Here is a 14,187-nt window from a genome sequence, read left to right as displayed (position 1 = left end):
ATTCATTTTCAACGCGTTAATTTTAGTTGAGGCAGAATATTTATTTTGTTGTAGCTTATTCTAAAGAATTCACAACAGATACTGACGATGAATATTAGATAAATTACATTTTATAGAACTTCAATGGGACACTTTCTTCTACAAGTGTGCATGTGTTTTTTAACATACAAAAAACTTGAAATTTACGGTACAAATGTGTTTAATTTTGGACTATCCTGTGATTTACCTAATTTTGTAACCCACTCAGTCTGTAGGAACATTAATTTTAATACAGGCACCTCAATATTCATCAGACAATATTTACTACTGATGTTGACGCTTTACTTTCTGCTGACTTTCTCTCAAACACGTTAATCGATCGACCTCGGACTGTAAAATGCACGTGCAAATGAAGTCGCCATTTTACATGTACATGTATAAACAAACAACATTTGACGATGTTTCAAACATTTTCAATTCAGATTTTTTGTAAGCAATTAAGGGATTAAAGACATGCTGTAAAACGTCTTATGGATTTCACGGCGTGTCAGCTCGTGTACTAGTATCTCTAATTTTCAGCAAACGCTAGCTTTTTTTTGTGAGAAAAAAAAAATCGGTTCAACTCATGCAATATTCCATATACATTTATGGTACACTGTGAACGGTAATGTAAGAAATAATAATTTTGTTCATTTAACAGTTTCTGACATATTTTTCACACTAAACTGAAATAACGCAATTTGATGAGCGAAGTACAATCTGTGACTTTAATTCATATGCGCCCGTCTCTGCTAGAAAACCTTTTCTTTGGTTTTGGGGGATTTTTCGCAAACAGATAACATTATTTACACATGTACGTAAATATCGCCCCTTTTGTTCTCAAATAATTTTTAACTCGCGAGTACAACTCTATTATGAGCTTTCCAGTTTGCGCCAGTTTGTTGCGACTCGCAATCGAAATACACACCGGTTAGAAAGTGTCATCACTCAGCGAAATGCTACATCGGCCGTAGCGTATACTTCCATGCTATATTTGCGATAAATAATGAAACGTGACGGTAAAAGGTAACTAAAGGTGCTTCATAGATGACTGTAGTGTTCTGCTGAGCTACAGAACTATAGCTTTCCGGAAATACTGCCGGGATTTGCGGACCCTAGATCGATTGTATAGACTATAGTACATGCAAAAAATAAAATGAATTTATATAGACAGCTGTACGGTCAGAAAAACATGCGTTTAACTTGGATTTTGTTTGTTTGGTGTTTTTAAAAACTTATTTTGAATAATTAATCTATATTTCTTGTAAGTTTACTAGAAAAGTTTAATGTAGCAAGTAAATTATGCGTGTTAAAGTGTACCGATAAGCGATTAAATATACATGTGACTTTCCCAAATTCATACAAATGATTTGAATAAATCTATAGCTAAATACAATAAGACAACTGAACTTTAAAACGTTGATTAATGAAACTGCCGCGACTGAATATTGTATATTTTTTTCTCAAATTTTTATTCACTTTCGTTGTGAGCAAATGGAAATAATCCACTACAGTCGAAGATAAAATATTGACTGACTCTTCTGTTTCATGATGACGTGCATTCCAAAAGCAATACCAGTTTTATCAAACAGGTTCTTGCAAACCATTCCGTTTTCTGTACACCTAAATGTATAACTGACTATGAGGACAAAAGCAAGTGTGATGGTCCACAAACAAGTGTGATGATGCAACTTTTTCCCGTGAAGAAATTGAGAAAAAATGCTGTCGAGAGGGACAATAAACATACTACATGTATGCCCAAATAGTCAGTAAAAACATGATAAGTATTTTATCATACCAAAGCTTTATTTGTTCTCGTTACTTTGAGAAATCTACAGTATCTTTAAAGCACAATAGTCCAATCCACACTTTTCAAAAGTTGTCCCCCTTTGCGGGGTCAACCAAAGGTCAAAAGGGAAAAAACCAAAATTCCCTTCTTTATACAATCAAATATTTGGTGATGAAATATCACTTTGGATTTGATTTATTCATTCAATATGTGGTAGCAACCCACATATTTAATGAGTCATTCAAACGGAGTTTTAGTGTCAACTGATATAGTCTACATACAAACATATAGATACAAACATATAGATACAAACTTCTATACTACAAAGGCTACTGTGATAAATCTATGGGTTTTCCCCAAAAGATGACGATAAAGAGACTGAACATTTGTAAAGTGTGGATTGTGAACACAACTACGATTTCCACATAATTATCCATGTGAGTAACTCACGACCAGTTGTGCTAGTACATGTATGAGTTGCTGGCTGTGGATTTTCGACAACAATAATTTCCATACATATAATATGCTACTTTCAAACGGCACCACCGTCTAACAGTACTTTCAGTACTTTGATTATGTACTTCAACTGTCACATTCAGCGATATTTCTTATTTCCTAACGATACAATGGATAAATCTGAAGTTAAACACACCTGTGTTTTCAGATATACTCTCTTTTTAACTATCATTTACAAACTTTTGATTTGGTAAATCTATTTTATTCTGTTAATTTCATAATAAGTAAAAAAATATTTTAACTTACTTTCTTTGTGAATTCCTTCCGAAAAAAAAACGCGCATGGCGTGATCAGTCTTAAATCAACTAATTAGTCATTTTAAATGATAATTCAAAGATAAGGTGTGGATTATTAACCAATTATGACTCTTGTGTCTTTTTGACATTTAGAAAGCTAAATTACTCAACATTTGTAAATTTGCCATTTCACATTCCGGATATTGTCACGTGACCGGTTTAGAGTAAATATTATTTGCACAAATTTAAAGTTGTACGTTAAAAGGTTATTTTCCTCGAAATATTTTTAATTACAGCGAAGTACATAGAAGCGCTTAATGGGCATTCACTTCAGAAAAGTTGTTATGTATTGTTCTGACTGACCTTTGTCCATTCAGATCGTAGAAGGCGGAGTTGAGACATTACCGCTTGTGACTTCGTTTGTGTGTGTGTGTGTGTGTGTGAGAGAGAGAGAGAGAGAGAGAGAGTTAACTGGTTAGTGGAGTAAATTATAGATGACACAGATGAGCTAACTATCTATCAACAACAGATAAAAAAAATTGACAAATCAAGGTCTAGTATATCTCATAAATTTATGTAGCTTTCAAGTGTTTTGAAATTCTTTAACCAGGGAACAACGATGTCTGTATGTAGATAATGGGATGAGGTAATGTCGAACATCGAAGACAGTACGAATATTTAAGAAACTGTTTTCATTACAAGTGTTACCGTTAGTATTCTAATCAAAGTATGCCGAATCTTACTGGAATTAAACATAGGTTGTAAATTTGCCTTGTATAAAAACTTTCTTCATGGTTACTCAGTGTGAAACATTCTTTACCTTAGGACGAATTTGTCTGCCATTGTTTTTTTTCCACTAAGCATCCGCCTGTGTTGCCTTTCCTTTTCACTACATTTAAATTCATTAGTGATCATATCATTCGTTCGCATTTAAAAATATTTAATGCCCGCCCGTATCCTCAGACTCCATGCCAGGAAATTTAGTTGGTTAGCTTACTTATACATGTACATGTCGACGGCCAAAGAAATTTTCACAATCGATCTTTAAAACGCTTTAAAGTTATACCAATATAGGATATACATGTAATTTTTATATACAGACCTAAATTAATATGTTTGCTAGTTTATAACTAATTATTATTTCTTCATCGGCACTACTTATAATTTACTTAACTCTCTCTTTCTCTCTCTCTCTCTCTCTTTCTCTCTCTCTTTCAAGTCACGAGCGGCAATGTCTTAACTCCGCCCAGCTACGATCTGATTGGACAAAGGTCAGTCAAAACATTACGTATAAACTTTTCTGGAGGAAATGCCCATGAAACGCTTCTATGTGCTTCGCTGTATTTGCAATGACCAGTTGTTCGCAGAACAATGTGTAAGTGTTGATGTGTCTTTTAATACTATGTTTAAGAATTTTTGTAGCAATCGTTGTAGTTTTGTTTGTTTTTATAGGCAGGTACATGTTCACTTATGCCTTTGATTACAGAAAATTTTATACTTTAATGAGTTATATGCATAGATAGGATTTCTAATTCCTTAATCCCTTTCTAAGTTTATAACAAGGCTTTAACAGATAATTACTCTCATTATTAAAGAAGCCTTGGTCATTATTTCAGATTAAGAAAAAGACAGAAAATCCCGGGTATCAGAAACCTGGGGTAGAAATTAGACTGTGATTGTTATCAAAACACAAGTCACATCTATTGGTCAATACAGTAATCCACCGTGTAAACAGATTTGACAACAAAAACTTAAAATCCATTTGAAGCCATAGCTTTAGGTCAAAAAGCATGACTTAATAGTTTATACAATTGAAATTGTATTGAAACACTGATTGGTTGTAAAATAAATAGATATTTTTTTTTTATCAAACTCAGTAATAATTGGAAACATTAATTATTTCAATAAGGTTATCAAATTTTATAGAGAGGAAAAGAAATTGAGGCATAACATCAAAATAATATGGCCTTTAAAGGGGCATGGTCACGATTTTACAAAAAATTATTTTTCCAATTTTAATTTTTACAATGCTTCAGTAAGGCATTTTTAATAGGCAACCAAAATTTTAGTGTCATTGGTTGAGTTATAACGAGTTATAAAGCTTACAATTCTTTGCTACATGTATGTAAACAAAGCTTTTGTTTACATTTTGAATGTTGAAGTGAAATTTCATATTTTAGACCTAAAATGAATGTGTTTAACGTAGGAACTATTTATTTATGCTTAAAATGAAGTAGAAGATAGACAAGTCAGCTTGAAAAAAGATTTATTACTGGTTTATTGAACATATGTAAACAAAAACGGGACAAGAGCCTTGTTTACATGACAAAGAATTGTGAGCTCTGTATCTTGCTTATAACTTAACGATCAAATTTGATTCAATTGATCATTAGAAGTGTATTCTTAAAGCACTGTAAATAATAAAAACTGAATTTTGACAAAATCGAGACCATGCATCTTTAACAAATTGATAAATATTTTACACGGTGATATTTAAAATTTGGGACCCTCATGATTAAATAGTCAATTATTGAAAAAGTTGATATTACAAACTACAGTATATTAAATAAGAAGGAAATAGTGAAATGCATATAACTTCACATAGTATTTGATTTTTTTAATACTTATATGTACGTACTATTGGAAGTGGGGGGGGGGGGGACAGTTGACATGTAGCTTTTTTATTCATTAGACGTAATAGTAATTAAGAAGTAATATAAATAACATGCCTTTTTAAGGCAATGAGTTAATAGTAAATTACAATACACTTAGTTAAAATTTGGTCAATAACAGAATACTTTCAATTACATCAAATTTTGTAATTAATTACACTCAGTTACTATATATATATATATATATATATATATATATATATATATATATATATATATATATATCCCTACGAATATGATGTAGTCTTAGTACATGTACAATGTAATATATATATATTAGGGATGTCAACGAGTACCCGGTTAACCGGGTACTCGATCGAACGTCCGAGTATCGAATACTAAAATCAGTACTCGGTTACTCGGATGTATATTTTTTTGTATTTCTAAGTTTATTTAATAATGCATTAAAACATCGGTTTTAAAACTTAAAATGTCCATTGCACTTGTACATACAGTAATAAGGATTTCCTACGCCTCTTAATATGCTAAATGACCGTTATCGCCTGTGGCAGTGTTTATATAGTAATTATCGTGACAAAGCACCTGTTACCTAGCTTTTCTCACCTTTGGCTGTCCTCTACCCTTATTTTTGGCTTAATGATTTGTTTTCACTGAACATCGTTTATATAGTCTATTATATAAAGCCGGTCTGGAAATATTTAAAAAGAACTGAAGATTCAAAAAACGTAAAATGTCAGCTGTGCGAAGTAAACTTATCGTATACGGGGGGAACGACAAACATGTTAAATCACAAGGTTTTACAGTTATCAATGTACTTGTTCATATTAATTTACACTTTTACCGAGTACCCGGGTACTCGATCGGAAAAACGTCCGAGTAACCAAGTACTAAAAGTTGACCGATTTGACATCCCATATATATATATATATATATATATATATATATATATATATATATATATATATATATATATATATATATATATATGTGTGTGTGTGTGTGTGTGTGTGTGTGTGTGTGTGTGTGTGTGTGTGTGTGTGTGTGTGGTTTCAAGAGTTATATACTAGACTACATTTTGGCTAGTTAGATCAGTGAGTATTCAATTCAAATATCACACACACACATTATCAAGGTCCCGACAGAGAGTCATCATTATTTTACTTTTAACGTAGATTTGAGAAAAGAGCGATATGTCTAAAACTACTGGACTAATGGACTTGGGTTTTGCGATGAATAAGTTGTAAATGAACTGTTTGATTTGTTAACTTCCGTCATTATTGATCCTGTACACCGTAAATGAATGTTTCAATTATTCCATGCAATAACATCTATTAACCGTAATAAGCCATTAGTAGAAAAAAAAGACCCAGGCATCCTTTGAAACATTATTCTTCTCTTGCAACTAAACTGATTTTTAATAGAAATCCTCGGGAACTCGGGTTTTGACGGCCGGTAATCTGATGCAAACTGCTTCGTTTTCATTACCGGGAAATGACACAGAGCGTAAAGAGATGGAGAAATGAAATTTCTATTCGGTGTCCCGTATATTTTGTTTTGCAAACATACATGAAGTTTTTAATTTCAACTCAACTACTATTTTGATTTAGTATTCATTTAGTCGCCAGGTAAACAAATATTAAAACAAGAAAACAAATCGTAAGAAGTACATTAATGCATTCATGATATAGCATAGTTACAAAAGCATACGTGAAAAAAATGGAGAGAGAGAGAGAGAGAGAGATTTTCTTTTTATCTAAACATCTAAATTCGGTATGAGAGAGAGAGAGAGAGAGAGAGAGAGAGAGAGAGAGAGAGAGAGAGAGAGCTAGCTAACAAAAACATACATGTACACTAGACTGACCCGTGCGTGCACGGGTTGACATTGCATATCGGACATTTACGAAATAGATACATTGACACACCGGATCATTGACATTTACATAACAAAGCTATAAGCCTACAATAATACTATTAATTTCACTACACTTTCCTTAGTTTGAATAATCTAACTGTGTCTAGGGGAAAGGGCCACACCACAGTTAGAATGCCTTCCATATACCCGTAATGTAGCAGAAAATTGCAGATTCGCTCCGGAACGATTTTGGAGAAAATCAATGAAGCTGCCTTGAAAATAACAGTCAAATTCATCATAATAAACCTTTTTGAGACTGTAAATACCTTTCATTAAAAAATTATGATCCATATAATGAAAGAATTCAACACTTTTTCACCAACGTACACATATTTTCTTTACTACAGAGACAATACACGGAACGCATTCTATCGTTAAACTTGGTCTGTAGGACATTATTCATTTTTACGATAAAAAATATTCTATCTTCACTCTCCTAAGAAATAAAATGTAAATTTTTTTGCATGTAATCAAATATTTTTTGTCATCACTAAGACAAAAGTAAGTACTTAGTTGAAATGTATATTTGTTATTTTATACTTTCTCTCATAAGAAGTCATTAATATATATATATGAACAGAATATAAAGCAAATTTCCAATGAAAATTTACCCGTATTTGTATTGTCTTTTCTGAGTTTATTCCTGCAAATATGTGGAAACATAATCTAAAGATCCTGTTAGCGTGAATGTATTGCGCAAGCGCAAGATTGTAAAATCCAAAAAATCCAGATGATTTCCGGGATTTTTTGAGGAATTTTCGTTGATTATTAATTAGCGAAGCTTAACTGAGAAAAAACTAAACAAATTGGTAATCTTCAAGTACAAATGACGTTTAGAATTTATAAAACAAAAGACAGTATTCTTCCGATTTATCGGTATTAAAGACCAAAAATTCGAGTTTATTATTTTAATATAGTAGTATAGATGTATATGTATAGCAGTATGATAAAGAAATACAAAGGAATTATGATTATGAATACAAGTGTATAGATACATATATAAAATAGACCCACAAGCGTAATTGCAGTTATTTATAACTTTTTAACCCTTTTAGAAAGAAGAGAAGTAATGGACGGCAGTGTTACAAAATTAAAAAAAAAAAATGAATCAACACTGTTGCAATTTACACAACAGGTGTTTGCATAATTATATTGCAAATTGTCAAAGTGCATAACTTTAAACATAGATTGTGTAAGAAAAGAGTCTTTACTGGTTTTCTGAGATTCGTGATATATTCACAGACAAACATGAGAATACTCATTTCTTAATTATTTTTAAAAGTCAAGTAAAAGTTTTAAAGTATAAACACATTATTTGCATCTCAAAATATTGTTACAAAAGATTTTCAGACAAAAAATCAGGGCTGTTTGACTGTACATTTTTAAAATTTAATATTCAAAAGTAAGATTTAAGGGTCGATCATCACATATGATATTATTTCTTATAGGTTAAAGGTAATAGACGATCGAGTATTGAAAAGCAGTTCGCTTATCCCAATTCAAGGGTTAATTGCATTCAAGAACGCAGTTTGCAATTTGTTATTCATTTATCATATTTTGGGGCTGAAATGTTTTGGAGTCATCTACCAGTGACCAAATACTACCACTGTGAAAACTAAATGAATACATCTGTTTTTCTTGTCCATAAGAAAATGACCTTGACCTGGCCTCGCTGTGAAAATGAGATTGTCAAACAATGTATTTAATTTAATTGACATTTTTACTTATAAATATTAAATAAATGTAAAATGATAAAATTTGATAACCAACGCTAAAAACTTTTATATATGTATTTAACACATAAGCACAGTCTGATAGATCTGAAGTGTTTCTATGTAAAACTTTATCTAAACATTTGCGAGATGTGAAAGAATGCTTCAGGGTTTTTCCCATTTTCCTTCCTGATTATTTTTCTCCTGACTTAAAAAAAAAAAACAGGTCCCATTGAGAGTGACCAAATTACGTTTGAGTTTTGCATATTTTTATAACTTCAGTCACTTTGTTGGATGCCGGTTAATTTGCCAGAGGGAATCGATACTTTTGCAACTCCCATAGCCAAACTAACATGTAAGCTGTGAACGGAAGGAAGTTGTCTGCCATGAATTTAAATAGGATATTTTTAATCTAATGACAATTAACAAATAAAACAGAAATTAACAGAAAGAATCTAATTCATTTGTGAGACATGTATTACATGTACAGTGTGTTGTTGAACCTTTTCATCGTCGTTTGATTAAGTCCCTGGCATAACTCGACACAAAAAATGGAACTCGGCAAAGGTTTACAAGAACGAAAAACCACACAAAACATTTCAAATGCATCGAGGCACTGTATTCCGGAACAGGTATGTTTATAAAAAATATTTATACAGTGCGTACTCACCAAGATTTTCTGATCCTCTCCCAATAACGGTGAATAATTGCATAAATTGACGTCATATCTTAGAAAAAAATCACGTACACAAATTGGTATTGGTAGTTGACGAACATGTTTATAAAATCATAAGTCATGCAACTGTATGGTTTTGTTCTAATAGAATAAGTTTTTAAATATGAAGTCTGTTATCATTGCTATTACCAAACATAGTTTCCATACAAGAGCTCTCTCAAATAATGAACACATTTTCACTAAAATGTCGATGAAAGAATTTAATGGTTTTCTTTGTGTAAATAACTAAACGAATGTGCTTTCGCTGGTTATGTTGAAAACTTTTGATTTCGAAAACAGTAAAAAATAACATCCGGGAAGCAATTCATATTTTTTTTAATGATTATGATTATTTTAAGTGAACATCATTGACATTTTTATGGGAAACTTTATTATCTTTTTTTTTATTTTGAACTAAAACACGGATGTAAAGTATATTAATGAAATTTGAGTGTAGGCGAATGCCTCATTGAGAAAGACTAAAAAAGAGATATTTCAAAAATATATGTACATTGCTGCAGTTCTGTAGCTCCCAGTCTGAAAAAATTTGGATATACAAACTAAGAGCCACAATGCCACCCTTTGAAAAATTGTGTATTTATTGCGCACAAAAACATGCCTTAGTTTTGGACTGATTAACCTTATTATTACATGAAGTCTGTGAAAACAATTAGTACCTTTAAATTCCTTATGTAATTTACTACTGATATCGTCTCTTTACTTTTATCTGGTAGTCTTTTAAACACAATCACTAGCGACGTGAGGTGGTGCAGTTTGTTTACATGCAAAAATGGCGCCTCTCGATCGCGATGTAAATTTAACATACTTGATTTTCCGAGGTAGGTAGCGTGTTCTAGAGAAAGTATGAGACAAGTAAAGAAACGGTACCAGAACTAAATCGCATAAAAAATTTAATGGTATTATTCTTGTCCCAATTTGAGAGGATCGGAACGATACACATTGCATAGATATATACATATAATGTTTCGTTCGTCATCAAAAGCAAAATTTTTTGCCTTGGCCGCTCATTGCTAGGAGAGTGGGTTCCAAAAGTGAGTTTAAGCCCTGGCCGAGTTTTAAAATAGTGAATTTTCCTGTGCATTATGCATATCTATATCACATGTCAGTTTTTAGAGTTATTGCACTGTTTGTGTATATGTATATATCTATGCACTTTGTATCGCCCGATCCTCTCAAATTGTCATTTAAATGTATTCCACCTGTATCTGAAACCACCATGTAGTAAGCAATCAGCGCGCTAGGTTCCGTTCGTCATCGAAAGCAAGATTTTTTGTCTTTCCTAGATGGCTGAATGGTTAGCGCGGTGGCCGCTCACTGCCAGGAAAGAGGGACTCAGAGGTCGTGGGCTCAAGCCCGGCCGGGGCGGAGGTGGAGCTCTAATAATGTGAATTTCCCTGTGCTTTATGTACACCTATATCAGTCATTACCCTCTGCTTGAAGGAAGGTCATGAAGGTCATATAACCTTTAAACAACTTTTATCATTTGTTGTTTTAAGAACCGTTTGCTTGATGAACAAGAAAATCGATGTAGAGGTCCTTGATTAACGAGTTTTGCCAGTTTCAATTAACTTTTGAAAAATTAAACTGAAATATTTTCTGTGTCAAGCTCACAATAATTTGATTGTTATATTCAGTAGTATACTCTCTACAAATAGACGTATAGTTGATAATTGTAATATTAGCTCGTCCGAAAAGTTTATTTTAACATTGACCGCTAGGAATAATAACTAAAGAAAATTCCCTCTATTTCAATTAATCGCTTCTGATTCGTTGATTTGTAAACGGTGAAGACGAGTAAAGAACTCTTCGCGACTCCAAAACAAGATGACGTCATAATAGGCAATCAATCAAGGCAAGTAAACAACGGACGTACAATGCAAGTGTTTGCTATCATAACGGATATAAGGATTCGTCTATTATTGTGCAGTAAAATCAGGTAGAACATCTGTAACTTAATTCCTACGGGCGGCGGAATATCATCAGTTACCTTTTGATGCCGACGATATTTTGGAAATTATTTAATTTGCGCGAAATTGAATTCGTAAATTCTATGTTGAGATGAGGAAATTGCGGCGATCTGTTTCCAAATCTTTTCTTAAATTTATATTTGTTTCTTCATTTAACAAAGTAAATTATGACTGTATTTCCGGGTAACATTGATTATATTAGCTCCTTTGGAACGAATATATTGCCCTCTGCTTGGCGTCCGGCAAATATTTCTACCCTTAGGCTAATATTATCAATGCTATCCCAAACCCCACTTTACATTTGTATAATTTTTTTCACTTATATAGTCACACATATATATATATATATATATATATATATATATATATATATATATATATATATATATATATATATATATATTAATTTAGTTATTGAAATTTTTGCTTTTAACCATTTTTAAATTTGCAATAAAAATTTTAAAATATCATGGGTAATCCTTACTATGAAAATCTTTTTTGATAAGATTTTTGGAGAACCTTTAATTGTCATTTGAGTGTAAAGTCAAGATAAGTGATGATCAACAATTTGATGGCATATCAAATTTTATGACATTTTAATTTTTGTTCTCCGTAGCAAGGACAAAATAGATTTTTCCAGTCTATGACAAAATGAGAAAATGGACGACGTGAAGAATGACATATGTATCATTCAGTTACGTTAATAGTTTCTACGAAAATAAGTGAGGACCAAAGCATAGGTGGAAGCCAGCATTCAATAGCTCTCTCTCTCTCTCTCTCTCTCTCTCTCTCTCTCTCTCTCTCTCTTGATCTACTGTGTCTGTTGAAACAGAAGTAAAAGAAATCTGATATTTTTTCGATTTGAGAAATAATTTTCAATGTGGCACATGAATGTCAATATATACTAGTTTGTGCTCTAAATTCTAACAGCACTTACCCTGTAAAAAGGCAAGAGTTTTGAATTTGAATAGCTGCATAATATAATAATCAAAAGGTAAACTACTGATGCAGTATACAACGCGTATTTATGTCAACAACAGAATAGGCTTGGGAGATTCAAATTATCACCTTTGAATTTTAATGAAAAACATGTCTGAAGTGCTATATCTCACAGAATTATGTCTACTTTTCCTTGGTTTGAATCATTGTGAAGCAAAACATATTATCAGTAATTATCGACAGGCTGCCATGATGAGGAGGTGGGATCAACTCGATCTGGTTGGGCCAACTGATTGATTCCAGGAATCGACTTTTAGAGGCCAGTCCCTCCCACTTCCCACATTTAATCAATGACGATAACTATCTTATAAAGAGTTGGAATTCTATCTCAGTTGTGTTGTCTGAAGTGCCGCTTACTTTGTATCTCAAAATTATATTGAAAGGAAAGAGTACTATGTGAACAATGTGCTAGGAAGCGATTTTAGTTTTGGACTGAAAATCTAAAATCAAGGAGTTAAAAAAAATTTAATAGTTTTGCTGACAATTACAAAATGAGAGTTCCCGTATTTTTGTACAGTTTTGTGGTATTTCTGGGTGTTTGTTGCGTTGATGAAGTGATTTCAACTGACAAAGATATAGAGAGCTCCTCGCAGGAAATAGACCATCAAAGGGATTTCGCAACACTTAACAAACGCCGATACGGAGATGACGACTTTCAAAAAAGATTGCGATATTTTATAGGCAAACGTTCTGATACAGGAGACAAGGAAAAACGCATGCGATATTTACTTGGAAAACGTTTCGCATTTGATGGTAACGTTAACAAACGACTACGCTATTTTCTCGGAAAACGTGATTTTTCAGATACTAAAAAAAGAACAAGATATTTCATTGAAAAACGATCTGATGAACTTGGCAGTCATGATTTAGAACAAAATATGAGACACATTCTTGAAAAACAGGAATCTGATAAAGTTAATCCTGGATTGGAGAAAAGAATGCGCTATTTTCTTGGCAAGAGAATGAGATACTTCCTTGGGAAACGGGCAAACAGCGCAACATCAAATTCGGACTCGCAAAACGAATCTTCAAAAAGAACGAGATATTTTCTAGGAAAAAGAGACGGAACAAGATACTTCTTGGGAAAAAGATTCCGCTATTTCCTTGGATGACAGAACATTGTAAGTTACATGAATCAGCAATTCCAAATACTCTTGTTGTTTTGAAACATTTCTGCTCAAAAACATTTTAAAATTCATTTATATTATGATTTTTTTGAAAAAAACATTGATAAAATGATTTATTTGAGAAATATTGTTAATTGTATTGACATTTCAAGATTCCCTTTGGGTTTTTTCACACTATAGTGTCCATCTGTAGACGAACTATTCAAACTTTGTGTAATGTACTCTTCTTTATAACGATGGAATCAATTAAATAGAAGCTTGCAAATGAATCTTATGTCTTATTACGCTTACTTCGTATCGAGGCGAAAATATATAGATGAAACCTGACAGTGTTACAGCGGGATCCAGAGTCGTTTTTCGCATTAATCAATGTGTTTTTAGGTCTTCCTCGCAAATTAAAATTAATTTTAAGAAAACCTAAAATTTACATTTCAGAAAAGGAGAGGATAAAAAAAAAATGATACGTTCATTTTCCGTATTCTAGCATTGTAATTTGGCTTCATTTTTAAAGATACATTAAGGTAGATACTATGATATTCCTA

General features: G+C 32.3%; 1 long non-coding RNA gene across 2 annotated transcripts; it reads left to right on the top strand.

Moving 5' to 3' along the window:
* The first annotated feature begins 3,869 nt into the window (after positions 1-3,869).
* LOC109617752 (uncharacterized) lies at positions 3,870-13,914 on the top strand. Of its 2 annotated transcripts, XR_010713130.1 has the most exons (3): positions 3,886-3,934; positions 12,136-12,241; positions 12,702-13,914. It is a non-coding gene; the product is annotated as an uncharacterized lncRNA (long non-coding RNA). The 2 variants fall into 2 exon arrangements; XR_010713129.1 differs by lacking the exon at positions 12,136-12,241 and having other exon boundaries at positions 3,870-3,934.
* The last annotated feature ends 273 nt before the right edge of the window (positions 13,915-14,187 follow it).

Source organism: Magallana gigas, chromosome 4, assembly GCF_963853765.1.
Source record: "Magallana gigas chromosome 4, xbMagGiga1.1, whole genome shotgun sequence".
In the NCBI taxonomy this organism is placed as follows: Eukaryota; Metazoa; Mollusca; class Bivalvia; order Ostreida; family Ostreidae; genus Magallana; species Magallana gigas.
This window is presented reverse-complemented; position numbering and strand designations above follow the sequence as displayed.